General features: G+C 41.6%; 1 protein-coding gene across 4 annotated transcripts in view; it reads left to right on the top strand.

Moving 5' to 3' along the window:
• The window catches only part of RPH3A (rabphilin 3A), a 344277-nt gene that overhangs the window by 55255 nt on the left and 275649 nt on the right, over nt 1-13373 (top strand). The window lies entirely within an intron of this gene.

The raw sequence follows: 13373 nt of genomic DNA, 5'->3' as shown, positions 1-13373 counted from the left end.
TATTATATCATTATTTATACAACATACATATTATCTCGATTGAAATCATGGATGCTGATGCAATTTCATTGAATAAAACTATAGGGAGAGAATAGGGCCTCTGGACAGCGTTGGGGAATTCAGATGGTTAAGGGGATGTATAATGAGAGACACCAGGAGCGGTTAGAGGAGAAGGAGGAAAGGCAGAAGAGAGCAGTGTCATGAAATTGCAGAAAGAGGAGGCGGTCAGAAATGCCAGAAACTTCAGAGGTCAAATTGGGTGAGCCTTTAAAGAAAAGATAATCTAATTTTGTAGTTCAGCACTGGTAACTTTGGAGAAAGCAATTTCAGGCAAGTGTTTGTGTCAGAAATGAGATTACAGGGAATTGAAAAATGAGCAGATTAGGAAATAGAGGCAATGAATGTCTATACCATTTTCCAGGGAAGTGGTGGTGGGGGGGGGAGGTAGGAGGTTTTTGACTGTGAAAGAGAGGAGAGACATAGGATGATAGCATGAGAAATACAAGTGGAGAATTTTTTTAAAGGATGGAAGAGACTTGGGAATATTTGAAGGCAGGAGAAAAGGAACCAGTACATAAAGAGACTGATATGAGAGAGAGAGAGAGAGAGAGAGAGAGAGAGAGAGAGAGAGAGAGAGAGAGAGAGAGAGAGAGAGAGAGACAGAGAGAGAGACAGAGAGAGAGACAGACAGACAGACAGACAGACAGACAGACAGACAGACACAGACAGAGAGAGAGACAGACAGACAGACAGACACAGACAGAGACAGACAGAGAGAGAGACAGAGACAGACAGAGACAGACAGACAGACACACACACACACACACACAGAGAGAGAGAGAGAGAGAGAGAGAGAGAGAGAGAGAGAGAGAGAGAGAGGGGATAATTAAGAGAGAAAGCTTTGGGGGGCAGCTGGGTAGCTCAGTGGATTGAGAGCCAGGACTAGAGACAGGAGGTCCTAGGTTCAAATCTGGCCTTAGACACTTCCTAGCTGTGTGACCCTGGGCAAGTCACTTGACCCCTATTGCCTAGCCCTTACCACTTTTCTACTTTGGAGCCAATACACAGTATTGACTCCAAGATGGAAGGTAAGGGTTTAAAAAAAAGAGAGCAAAAGCTCTGGGAGAGGATGGACTCAAAGGTACAAGGGAAGGATCACTTTTTTTTTTGGTTAAAGCAAAGGAGAGGGTGAAGAATAATGCTGATGTGATTGGTAGTATAGATAATATTCCATACCTGCCATCTCCTTCTCTCCTAAAACAAAGGAAGGGCTCTTTCCTGGAGCCAAGATGGTACATTAACATTACTAATCATATAGCTCCATTTAAAAAAAAGAATATCTTGCTATAGCTGTTGTGCACATTGTTCTCTGGGTTCCATTTTCTTTACCCTGCATCAGTTCATAAAAATTTCCTAATTCTTCTCTGAATTCTTTAGTCATAATTTCTAGACTTGATCTTAGCCAAAAGGCTGAGAAACAACATAGTCATAATTTTTAATCTGTAAAAATAATCCTTTACATCAATGGATCACAATCTGATGAAGCAATTCTAAATCAATGACCACACATTTTGTTTGATCTAGACTATTGTTTTGATGACTTATGGTAGAGTCAAAGTCAGTAAGTCCTTTGGAAGAAGGGAGAGAAGCCCTCCATTTTCCCCAACCAATTCCCCAGTTGGAATCAAAATTTAGACATTAATGTTTGGGATAACCACATCACCAGTTTGAGTTAGGTTAATTTGATGATAATGGAGGCCTAGAATATTGTTGAGGGCAATAGTTCCCAGAAAGTTGGCAGAAAGAGGACTGGACCTAAACAGAGCTACCACAAGCAATTTTAACACCTTGGACAAGAAGCAACCATCCCCTCCAAAAAATTAATTCATAATGTGAAAACATCACAAGCCAATTCAACAAATGACTATTAAAAACTTATTATGTATTAGGTTCTGGGTAATCAAAAAAAGGCAAAAAATTAGCCTCTGCCCTCAAGGAGCTTACATTCTAATGGGAGAAACATGTCAACAGTTGCAAGAAGTCATTCAAACAACTCTAGTTGAGCAGGAGAGAGAATTGGTGTAGTGACTTTTTGGCTGCTGAAAGATTGCAGCTATTAAATTTTATACCCTTTGAATTTCAGTGCCTGGATACAAAGTCTTTATTGTTCTTCCTTAGGTACATCTTTGGGGCTATCCATGCTAACTGGTGATTTGGCTGCTGATCAAGTGGTCAGCTCTCAGTGGCAGCTCTCATTGATGCCCTGCTCTCCATCAGACACTCCTCCCTGACTGGGGGGTGGGTGGGGGTGTTGTTTTTCTTACAATTTAATGGTAAAAGGGAATATTGTAGCCAGGAAAGGAAGAGAGGGAAAAAGGTGGCACTCTTGTATGGGGTGAGAGCCAGCCAATGAGCCAGCCCTGGTTTTTAATTCCTTGGACACATTGTCCTTGGGAATTGAACAGTTACCATCGTGTCACTGTGGATGAACTAAGGCTTCATCAAACTTTAATCAGGATCTTTTAGAAAAGCTAATTTTGTGCAGATTAAACTTCCTGAGACTCACAACAAATTGTACTGTGGTCCCCAAATAGCAAAATAAAAAAAAGTGATGCTTGATATTGCTTACTGTGTTCCCAAAGTACATGGAAAGTGCTTAAAAGTCATTTCTGATGTTTCAAGTCCTTCGTCTCTCCAAGATGGAAAGGCTTTTTCTTATTTCAAACTTGGATCCTGGGCTCAGAGATGTAGAGACAGAAAGAACCTTAGAGGCCATTGAGTCTAACACCATTATTTTACAGATGAGGAAACTGAGGCCCAGAGGGATTATGAGGCAGTTAGGTCACACAGTAGAAAGAGCCCTTGACCTGGAATTAAGAAGACTTGGTTTCAAAGCTGGCTTCAAACACTTATTAGTTGGGTGACTCTGGACAAATCACTTAACCTATCTGCCACAGTTTTCTCATCTGTAAAATGGGAATACTAATAGCTCCTACTTCCCAGACTTGTTATGAATATAAATTGAGATAATCTTGATAAAGCATTTTGCAGACCTTAAAGTATTTTTATAAATGCCTTTATGATGGATTATTATCTTGATTATTTCTCAGGGTCACACTTGAAGAATCAAATGTGGAATTTGAACTTAGATTTTAGAGAATCTAAGTCCAGTGCTTTATCCACTGTACCACACTACCTCTTGTAGGTGATGAATTTTTATATTCACAGTCACAGGATCGTAGTTCTAGGGACTGAAGGAACTTAGAAGCCAATGGGTCCAACCTTATTTTACAGAAGAGGAAATGGAGTCCCAGGGAGGTTAAAAAGATCTTTTTGACACCACACAAGTGGGTAAGTAACAGAAATGGGATTTGAACCTGGGTCCTCTGGTTCCAAGGTCCCACCATTACATACTGCTTCTCACTGAAGTTCATGGAGAAATGCCAGCTTATAAAAAGATCTTGTTGCTTCCATGTAATTTGGGGGCACAAATACTCATACATCTCTTTTTTTTGAGAACCCGAGCAGAAAAGGCAGCTCTAAAGAGAAAGCTTGCCAAGTGGTGCTTGTTAATCTGCTGAGAGTGATACAGTAGGAATGTTAATCAAAAATATTTATCTATTTGTTGGGTATCACTGTCTTTGAAATATGGCGGACTCTGGCAGAAGGTAGAGAGTAGGCCCCTTGGACCCTTGAGTCTTTTGTTGACTTAATCTTCCCCTTTGATGCCTCATTGCTCTCAGAACCCATTTTTCAAAGGATAGGATGGTTTTGATGGAAATCTATCAAGACATTTTAGAGGAGAACAACATTGATATACTTTGCATTAATTAGAGTATAAATGCCCTAATGGTGGTTGTTGGTTTATCCATATGAGAATTTATTTTTTATATGCTATGCTAATTTCTATTTAAGGGTCTGGATTAGAAAGAATTCTGGGTATTTTTGGGTATCTAGAGCCTAGATAAGAGACTCTGCTTTTTGACATTTGCTTTATCCTTAGGAATTCCCAGGAATGTTCTTCTTTTAACAAAATTTGAATGGTGTTAGCAATGGCAGAGAATGAGGAAAGGCAGCATTTCAATTGAGTTTTGAAGGAAACTAGAGAGTCTAAGTGATAGAGATTAGAAGAGAGGGCATTCTAGGCATGAGGGAGTGCCTGTGCAAACACAGGGAGGTGGGAGATAGAAAGTTGTGCGTGAGAAACAGTAAGTTTGGTTGGACTGTAAAAAGGAAGAAGGTCAATAAATATGGAAAGGCAGGTTGGAGCTAGACTAGGAGAGGTTTTAAATGTCAAACACAGGGGTTGACTTTGGATCAGAGGAATTTATTGAGTGGGGATAATATGGTCAGATTTGGGCTTTGCAAATATCATTTTGACAACTGAATAGGGGATGGATTGGAGAGGGGAGAAACAAGGAAGGGAGACCATTTGGGGGCTATAGCAGTAGCCCCGGAGAGGGACAATGAGGACTTGAATTAGGGTTGTGACCCAATAACAAGAATTCATCTTCACATAGTAGGTCCCTAGGGCTTACCTGTGTATCAGAAATGGGTTGTGATCTGCACTGGTGGATAGAATTCCTGTCCTAAGAGTCACTCCATGTTGGCAAAAATCCAATATCCTTGGGGGCAGCTGGGTAGCTCAGTGGATTGAGAGCCAGCCCTAGATATTGGAGGTCCTGGGTTCAAATCTGGCCTCAGACACTTCTCAGCTGTGTGACCCTGGGCAAGTCACTTAACCCCCATTGCCTAGCCCTTACCATTCTTCTTGGAATACACAGTATTGATTCCAAGACGGAAGGTAAGGATTTAAAAAAAATCCAATATCCTTTTGGCTTGTAACAATTCTTTGAGCTAGATAGTACAAGTATTTTTTTTTAAACCCTTACCTTCCATCTTGGAGTCAATACTGTGTATTGGCTCCAAGGCAGAAGAGTGGTAAGGGCTAGGCAATGGGGGTCAAGTGACTTGCCCAGGGTCACACAGCTAGGAAGTGGCTGAGGTCGGATTTGAACCTAGGACCTCCCGTCTCTAGGCCTGGCTCTCAATCCACTGAGCTACCCAGCTGCCCCCAGTACAAGTATTTTTGTCCTCATTTTACAGAGGAGAAGCCTGAAGCTGTGAGAGTTTAAGTGACTTGTTCCAAGTCACACAGCTTGCAAGCATCAGAAATAGAATTTGAACCCAGATCCTTATGACTTAAAGCTATAGAATTCTAGAAGGATTATAACACACTTTATCTAATTTTTGCCCCATAGCTCTATAACACAGTGTGAATACTACTATTCCTTTTTTTTTTTAATAGATGAGGAACTTGAGGCTCAGGTAATTAATCGACATGCCCATGGTTAGTAGTTATCCAAGGTGTGATTCTCATTTAGGTCTTCTGGCTCTAGATTTCATCCTCTAGCCACTACACTTACCATCCTTCTTGGGAGATAGATTTTAAAAAATAACCTTTACCTTCTGTCTTGGAATCTGTTCTAAGTATCATTTCCAAGGGGGAACTTATGTAAGGGCTAGGTTATTGGGGTTAAGTGACTTGCCCAGGATCACACAGGTAGGAAGTATCTGAGACCAGATTTGAACCTAGGAATCTTCCCTCTTTAGAACTGGCTCTCAGTCCACCCAGCTGCCCCCAGGAAATAGATTCTTCTAGTGGTTCAGGCGCCTTCTGGCTATAGTAGGTTTCAGAAATAGTAAGATTCTAGAAATTTCCTTCTTTCTCCCTCCTTCTCTTCCTTCCTTCCTCCCTCCTTCATTTCCTCTCTCTATCTCTCTGTCTTTCTCTGTCTCTCTGTCTTTCTCTGTCTCTGTCTCTCCCTTTTTTCCTTCCTTTGTTCTCTATCTTGCCCAGACTGAAAATGCCAAGACCATTCAAGGACTCCACCCCAGAGTTGTTGAACGAGAAAGCTTTGATTTAGTCCTATTTCTCAACTGAGTACTTTCCTCCTTCCTACCCTTAGGCAGCCCGATGGCCCTCCATTTCTAGAATTGAACATCTTGGTGCCAGACTTCCTGCAGCTCAGATCTCTGAAGCTCTAGAGATCCATCAGCCTTAGCAGCCACTCCAGGCACTGGTAGAAGCAGCCATTTCACTGGATCATCAACTTTTGAGTTGGGAGGAGAATTTAGAAAGATACCCAAGGGCAGGAATGGCACTTAGAAGTTGTAAAAAGGGCAGATTTAGAATTGATGCCAAGAGAAACTTCCTGATAACAAGTTGTCCATAATGGAACAGGCTGTTCCAGGGTAGGAGTGGACCTCCCCACTGTCTGAGGTCTTTAAGCAGAGGCTGGATGGGGCAGAGGGGATGCCTGTTTAGGGCAAGTTGACCTCAGAAGTCCTATTCCCTGGGATTCTGGGATTGGAGAACATTTACTAGAACTCTCTTATTTTGTAGAGGAGATGTCAGATAAAGGCTAAGGAGATCAGACACTGGGTTAAGGGGCTGAGGCAGGATTCAGATCCAGAGCAATCGATCAATCAGTAAATATTCGTTCAGCATCTACTATGTGCTAGGCACCCTGTTCTGCACTGGGGATCCAAAAAGAGACAAAAGACAGTCATTGCCCTCAAGGAGCTTCCAGTCTATTGGAGTACATCACACCTACTGGAGTATGATGGAGTGCAGTACGTTTCCTCTTTGCCCCTCCTCTAGAGTTATTTTATTTTCTAGTGTGAGAAGTTATGGGTCATGCTGGACCTCACAAATGTCATATACTTCACTCAGCCTGTTGTCATCAGTGACTTCATATGAGGAATAATGATCAGAATCCCACATTGAGAATCAGAATTCCTGGGTTCAAGTTTCTGGTCAGCTACTTTCACCCAGTATAATTGAGGGCAAGTCACTTGTCACAGGTGGCCTTATTTAATCCATCTATAAAATGGAGCAATTAGGGTACATAGTGGTTAGAGCCACGCATCTGGAGCCAAGATCTGAGTTCAAATCCAGATTTAGACACTTAGCTGCATAAACCCAGACAAGTCACTTAACCTCTTTGCCTCAGTTTCCTCATCTGTAAAGTAGGGATAATAATACTGTGAGAATTTATTTTTCATATACTGAATTAATTCTCATATTGGGCAGGGCTCTAGAGAAGAAAGGCCCTAAATCAATTCCTGTATATTAGGGAGAATTACTTTGTGCTTCTGTGTCTGGGCTCTGAGACAGAGATTCCATCCAGTTTACTGCTTTTTGCATTTTCTTTGTCCTTGGAAATCCCAAGGAATGCCTTTCCTTTGTAACAGAATGTGATTAGTAATGGAAGGAGACAAGGGTTCTTTTACTGTTTATGTGCACCCCATTGCGCTGGCCTAGGGAGGGGTGGCTAGTTTAATACAGCCCCCTCTTACTAAGTTCTTTGCCAGTTAAAGATGTCTTGGGACATATGTATGTTCACAGGACAGGCTCAATAATGAATGGACTCCTGAAACTATTTATTAAGCTGCCTGCCCCAGCTTCCTGGTCGATGGTCATTCAAGAGGCCCAGAGACCTGTATGGCGCTTTATCGGTTATGATGCCGACCTAAACAATAAACGGATATATAATCAATAAACTGCCATTTCCTACCCCAAATCAAGCTCACGAGCTAATTGTAATCGTAACAACACCTACCTCTCAGGGTTTCTGGGAGGAGCAAATGAGATAATATTTGTAAGGGGTTTGCAAATCTGAAAGTGTTTCACAAATGCAATTATTGTTGTTGTTATTATTACCCAGTGTAGTTCGGCACAGGGAGATCTAATGGAAGGCTGGGGTCAGCTAGACCTGGGCTTGAATCCCAGCCCTGACACTTTTTAGATGTGTAGCCTTGGGGGAATCGTTCTCTTTCCTCAGCCTTAGTTTTCTTATTTATAAAATGGACTATGGCAAGGAAAGTTTTTTCCCCTTAAAAATGCCATAGAATTGTAAGTTAGTATTATTTTCATTATTATTATTATTATATTACCCTGTCTCTCCCAATTGTAAAGATTAAAATTTAGGAATACGGGGAGACTGAGGCAGGTAGAAATTAGTTTCTCTCTGCAAGGAGTATTATATTTTTTTAGAGGTTTATTAAAGGTTAAAGATTAAAGAAAATACAGAATAAGAAAAAACATGTGCCTAGGCCAGAGACCTAGGCCAGATAACCTCACATCATGGGAGAGATGCATCCACTCCAAAACGGAAGTCCAAAAGAAGACCCAAAAACCTTTGCCACCAGCTTAAATCCTTCCTTGATCTCGGCCCACCTCAGAATTCCCGTGAGATTACAAAGCATTTTGGGAAGTGGAGCAAAGGCTTGTGGGGATTGTAGTCCTGTATTCGAGTCTATTTTTTACACAATAACACACTAACAAAGGTACCTCTAATCCGAAAATCTCATTCTTACGGGGACTCTAGAATTTAAAAAATCCCTAAACTTCTGGTTTCTGGGGGGCATGTAGGTGGCTCAGTGGATTCAGAGCCAGACTTAGAGATGGGAGGTCCTGGGGTCAAATCTGGCCTTAGACACGTTCTAACTGTATGTCCCTGGGCAAGTCACCTAATTCCGATTGCCAATCCCTTACCAGGTTTTTGCTTTGGAACACAGTATTGATTCTAAGATGTGAGCTAAAGGTTTAAACTGCCCCCCCCCCCCCATTCTGCTTTCTGAGTAATTTTCAAGGTTGGTTTTCTAGCTGGGAAAATGGAACTGAATATTTAACCCCTCTTCCCTCATTACTTTATGGTTTATGAGATTTAAGTGATTATTGTGATGAGGCTGGACCGGAGCCTTGAACCTGTAACATCAGTAACATTCTGTCCTCTCTTCAGTCAGTGATGGAAAAGTTCTTATCTATTTCCTTTTGATGAGAACCATAATATTCAGAAACTGATGCCTCTGGTCCTTTACCATCCTAATTCACTTTAAAAGATGATAGGATCTGAGGCTTAGAACTAGGAGGAACTTCAGAAACCATTTGTTCCAAACTCCTCTTTTTGCAGATGACAAAACTAGAGCCAGAGAGGTTAAGCAATTTCCTTTCCTTTCCTTTCCTTTCCTTTCCTTTCCTTTCCTTTCCTTTCCTTTCCTTTCCTTTCCTTTCCTTTCCTTTCCTTTCCTTTCCTTTCCTTTCCTTTCCTTTCCTTTCCTTTCCTTTCCTTTCCTTTCCTTTCCTTTCCTTTCCTTTCCTTTCCTTTCCTTTCCTTTCCTTTCCTTTCCTTTCCTTTCCTTTCCTTTCCTTTCCTTTCCTTTCCTTTCCTTTCCTTTCCTTTCCTTTCCTTTCCTTTCCTTTCCTTTCCTCCTCTCCTCTCTTCTCCTCTCCTGTCCTCTCCTGTCCTCTCCTCTCTCTGTCTTTGTCTCTCTGTCTCTGTCTCTCTTTCTCTCTGTCTGTCTTTGTCTCTCTGTCTCTGTCTGTCTCTGTCTCTCTTTCTCTCTGTCTGTCTTTGTCTCTCTATCTCTCTCTCCTCTCTAGGACAGAAGAGTAGTAGGGACCAGGCAAAGGGTTAGGTGACTTGCCCAGGGTCACACAGTTAAAAAGGATCTGAGACCATATTTGAACCCTGGTCATCCTGACCAAGGCCACTGAGCCACCTAGCTGCCCCCAAGGCTAAACAATCTCCCCAGTTTCCCAACTTCCACACAGGTACTGAGTGACAGAACTCTTGTCCTTTGACTTGAAATCAAGTAGTCTTTCCATTATAGCAACCAGAAGGATCCTTTCAGTAACTTAATGAGGGTTTGTTGGCTTCATCCTAAGGTTGACATAAAGTTATGGGAAGTCACATGGAAAAAGTACTTAGGAAGCTCTTAGCTAGAGGCAGTCTTTTAGAGTTTCAGGTCAGTTCCAGAACTTTCCTCATGTCCCAAGAATATGGCTTAGGACTAGAAGCAGCTCACATGCACAGTGGGGAGAGTTCAAAGGATGCCTTATATATATCCTTATAAGCTGTGCAAATGTATTATCATTTAGCTATTATTATTTTTATAGACTTACAGATGGAGTCAAATCCCTCCTCTGACATTTACTAGTTGTGTGACCTTGGGCAAGTCACTTAATTTCTCAGTGTTTCATTTCCCTTATCTGTACAATGGGAGCAGTGGTACCTAAAGCACCTATCATGTTCAAAATGTGTGAATCAAATTGTTTTGCAAACTCTAAAACACCATGTAAGTGTCAGTTAACATTTAACAATACTTACGAAGCTCCCAACTGTAGAGCACTGTTCTTCCTGGGCAATAGGAGAGATACACATAAGATAAGATGTAAAATGGGGCAGTTGGGTGGCTCAGTGGATAGAGTCAGACCAGGAAATTGGGAGATTTGTGTGACTCTGGGAAAGTCACCTAAGCCCCTTTACCGAGCCCTTGCCCTTCTGTCTTAAGAGTTGTGACTAAAACAGAAAGTAAGGGTTTAAACAAACAAACAAAAAATCCCTGTAATGTGTTGTGAAAACCTTAAAGTCTTATGTCAATGCTATCATCACCACCATCATTATTATCAATATTATAATTATTTTTTCCAAGTATCCAAAGATCTTTTTTTTAAACCATTACCTTCCATCTTGGAATTAGTACTGTGTATTGGTTCCAAGGCAAAAGAGTGGTAAGGGCTAGGCAATGGGGGTCAAGTGACTTGTCCAGGGTCACACAGCTGGGCAGTATCTGAGGCAGATTTGAACCCAGGACCTCCTGTCTCTAGGCTTGACTCTCAATCCACTGAGCTACCCAGCTGCCCCCTATGGTTAATATTCTTAATAGTATTACAAAGCTTAGATAAAACATGGTTCTGGCTCTTTTTGAGCTCACAATCATCTAGTAGAGGGACTAAGATGCCAAAAGAGGAAGTCCTAATGAACAATAGCACATGATAAGTGCATTTAGAGAGGAAGCTTTTTTACTAATTTGGCTGCCTTAACCTTTGTAAGCCTCAGTTTTCTTTTCTGTAAAATAGGGAGAACCAAAGGGATAGAGTGCAAAGGAGAATAAATCTGAAGTAAAAATATCTGGATTTGCTCTTGACTGACTCTTTTTTTAAAAAAAAACCCTTACCTTCAGTCTTAGGATCAATACTATTTATTGGTAAGAACTAGGCAATGGGGGTCAAGTGACTTGCCCAGGGTCACACAGCTAGGAAGTATCTGAGGCCAGATTTGAGCCTAGGACCTCCTGTCTCTAGGCTTGACTCTCAATCCACTGAGCTACCCAGCTTCCCCCTTGACTGACTCTTAATGGGTAATCTGCCCTTAGTTTCCTCTTCTATAAAATGGACACAATAAAACTGGCAGAGGTCTTATGTCACTGGGCTTTAGAAAGGAAAATGTGCTTAGTTAGTTTCAAGGTGCCCTAGAAATGTCTTTTCTGTTGTTCTAGGATTAAGTGATACAAACCAGTTTGGTGGGAGTTTGAGTGTGGAAAATCCCATCCTTCAGTGGTTCTCTTAGTTTGGTCTGGGAATTTTTGTGATATTACTAAGATGCTTTCTTTTCGAATGTGGCAAATAACAATGGATCCAAACTACACCAACACTAGCTCTTTGGGGAAGGGATCTCCATCATTTTTACAAATGTAGAGTGGTCCCAAGACCCTGAAATCTGAGAAGCGCTGGAGTCTGTTGTCCGTCTTGATGGATGGTTAGAGTAACTGGGAAAACAAAAATGAAGCAAGAGTCTAAACCAAGGAATCAATAAGACAAAAAAAAACAAAACCAAAGGGCAGAGTCACCTCTGTCTGGCCCATTGTTTCCCTCCCCAGGTTGCCCTGCATGGTACAGCAGAGGTGGTTTGGCTGTGCATGTGGGGGCTCCGGACCTTGGCACCTGTCCCACTTGGGTAGAGTTGAGGGAGGCTGGTGGTCACTAGCTCCCTTCTGCACCTTGGAACAGAACGCTCACTGTGGCGGGGGATGCTTATGTAAGTCTGTTCCCCCTTCTTCCCCTTCATCTCCCCTCCACCTCCTCATCTCTCTCCCTCCATCCTCCTCTGACAGGGCCTTTTGGATGGCTTGCCAATAAAATGCCTTAAGAAAAATGAGTGAGTCAGTGGTAGCCTCATGAACGTCTGTTTATCGTCTCATCGATCAGGGGGGTAAAGTCCATTTGCTGACAGGTGAAGTTGGTGCCAGGGTCACTGTTTTCATAGATTGTGTCCTACTTAAGATGGCTTTAGAATCTTAGAATCTTAGAGCCGAAAGGCATTTCAGTGCTCAGCTCCTTTATTGTCCTTTATAATAATAATTTTAAAATCCCTTATTTTCTGTCTTAGACTCAAAACTATGTTTTTGGTTCCAAGGCTGAAGAACAGTGAGGTCTAGGCAAAGGGGATTAAGTGACTTGCTCAGGGTCACACAGCTAGACAGTGTCTGAGGCCAGATTTGAACCTAGGACTTCCCATCTCCAGGAGTGAATTTCTATCCACTGAGCCTCCTAGCTGGCCTCCACTTTATTATTTATTTTATTTAACTATTAAAACATTTCTTTTTTTTTAATTGATAGATTTTTTTGTGATTAAAATTTTTTAAATTAATTAATTTGGAATATTTTCCCATGGTTACATGATTCATGTTCTTTCCCTCCCGTCTTCTCCTCCCCATAGCCCACACTCAATTCCACTGAGTTTTAAATGTCATTGATCAAGACTTATTTCCATATTATTAGTATTTACACTAGGGTGATTGCTTAGAGTCTACATCCCCAACCATATCCCCATTGATCCATGTGATCAAGCAGTTGTTTTTCTTCTGTGTTTCTGCTCCCACAGTTCTTCCTCTGGATGTAAAGAGCATCTTTCTTACAAGTCCCTCAGAATTGTCCTGTATCACTGCATTGCTGATAGTAGAGAAGTCCATTACATTCAATTGTGCCACAGTGTATCAGTCTCTGTGTACAATGTTCTCCTGGTTCTGCTCCTTTCACTGCATCAGTTCCTGGTGGTCATTCCAGTTCACATGGAATCCCTCCAGTTCATTATTCCTTTTAGCATAATAGTATTCCATCAGCAACAGATATCACAATTTGTTCAGCCATTCCCTAATTGAAGGGAATCCTTTCATTTTCCAATTTTTTGCCACGACAAAGAGCACAGCTTTTTATAATTATTTTTAAAGCAAATTTTAAATGATGCATTTGTTGGTACCTTTTGTTTGTTATACCATGGATTTTCCCAACACACTTCTCCCCTCCAGCTTCATAGAACCCTCCCTTGTTACAAAGAGAAACTAGCCACCATCACCAAGGAAGTGCCTGAACCTGATGGCATATTCTGCTCTCATAGCTCTGTCCTTTCTCTAGTTTTTCCTCACTACTTCTCTGTTCATTTCAGTCATTTCAGTCATGTCCAACTATTCATGACCCCCCCCCCCCCAATTTGGGGTTTTCTTGGCAAGACACTGGAGCGGTTTGC

This window comes from Monodelphis domestica, chromosome 3 (genome assembly GCF_027887165.1).
Source record: "Monodelphis domestica isolate mMonDom1 chromosome 3, mMonDom1.pri, whole genome shotgun sequence".
Lineage (NCBI taxonomy): Eukaryota > Metazoa > Chordata > Mammalia > Didelphimorphia > Didelphidae > Monodelphis > Monodelphis domestica.
This window is presented reverse-complemented; position numbering and strand designations above follow the sequence as displayed.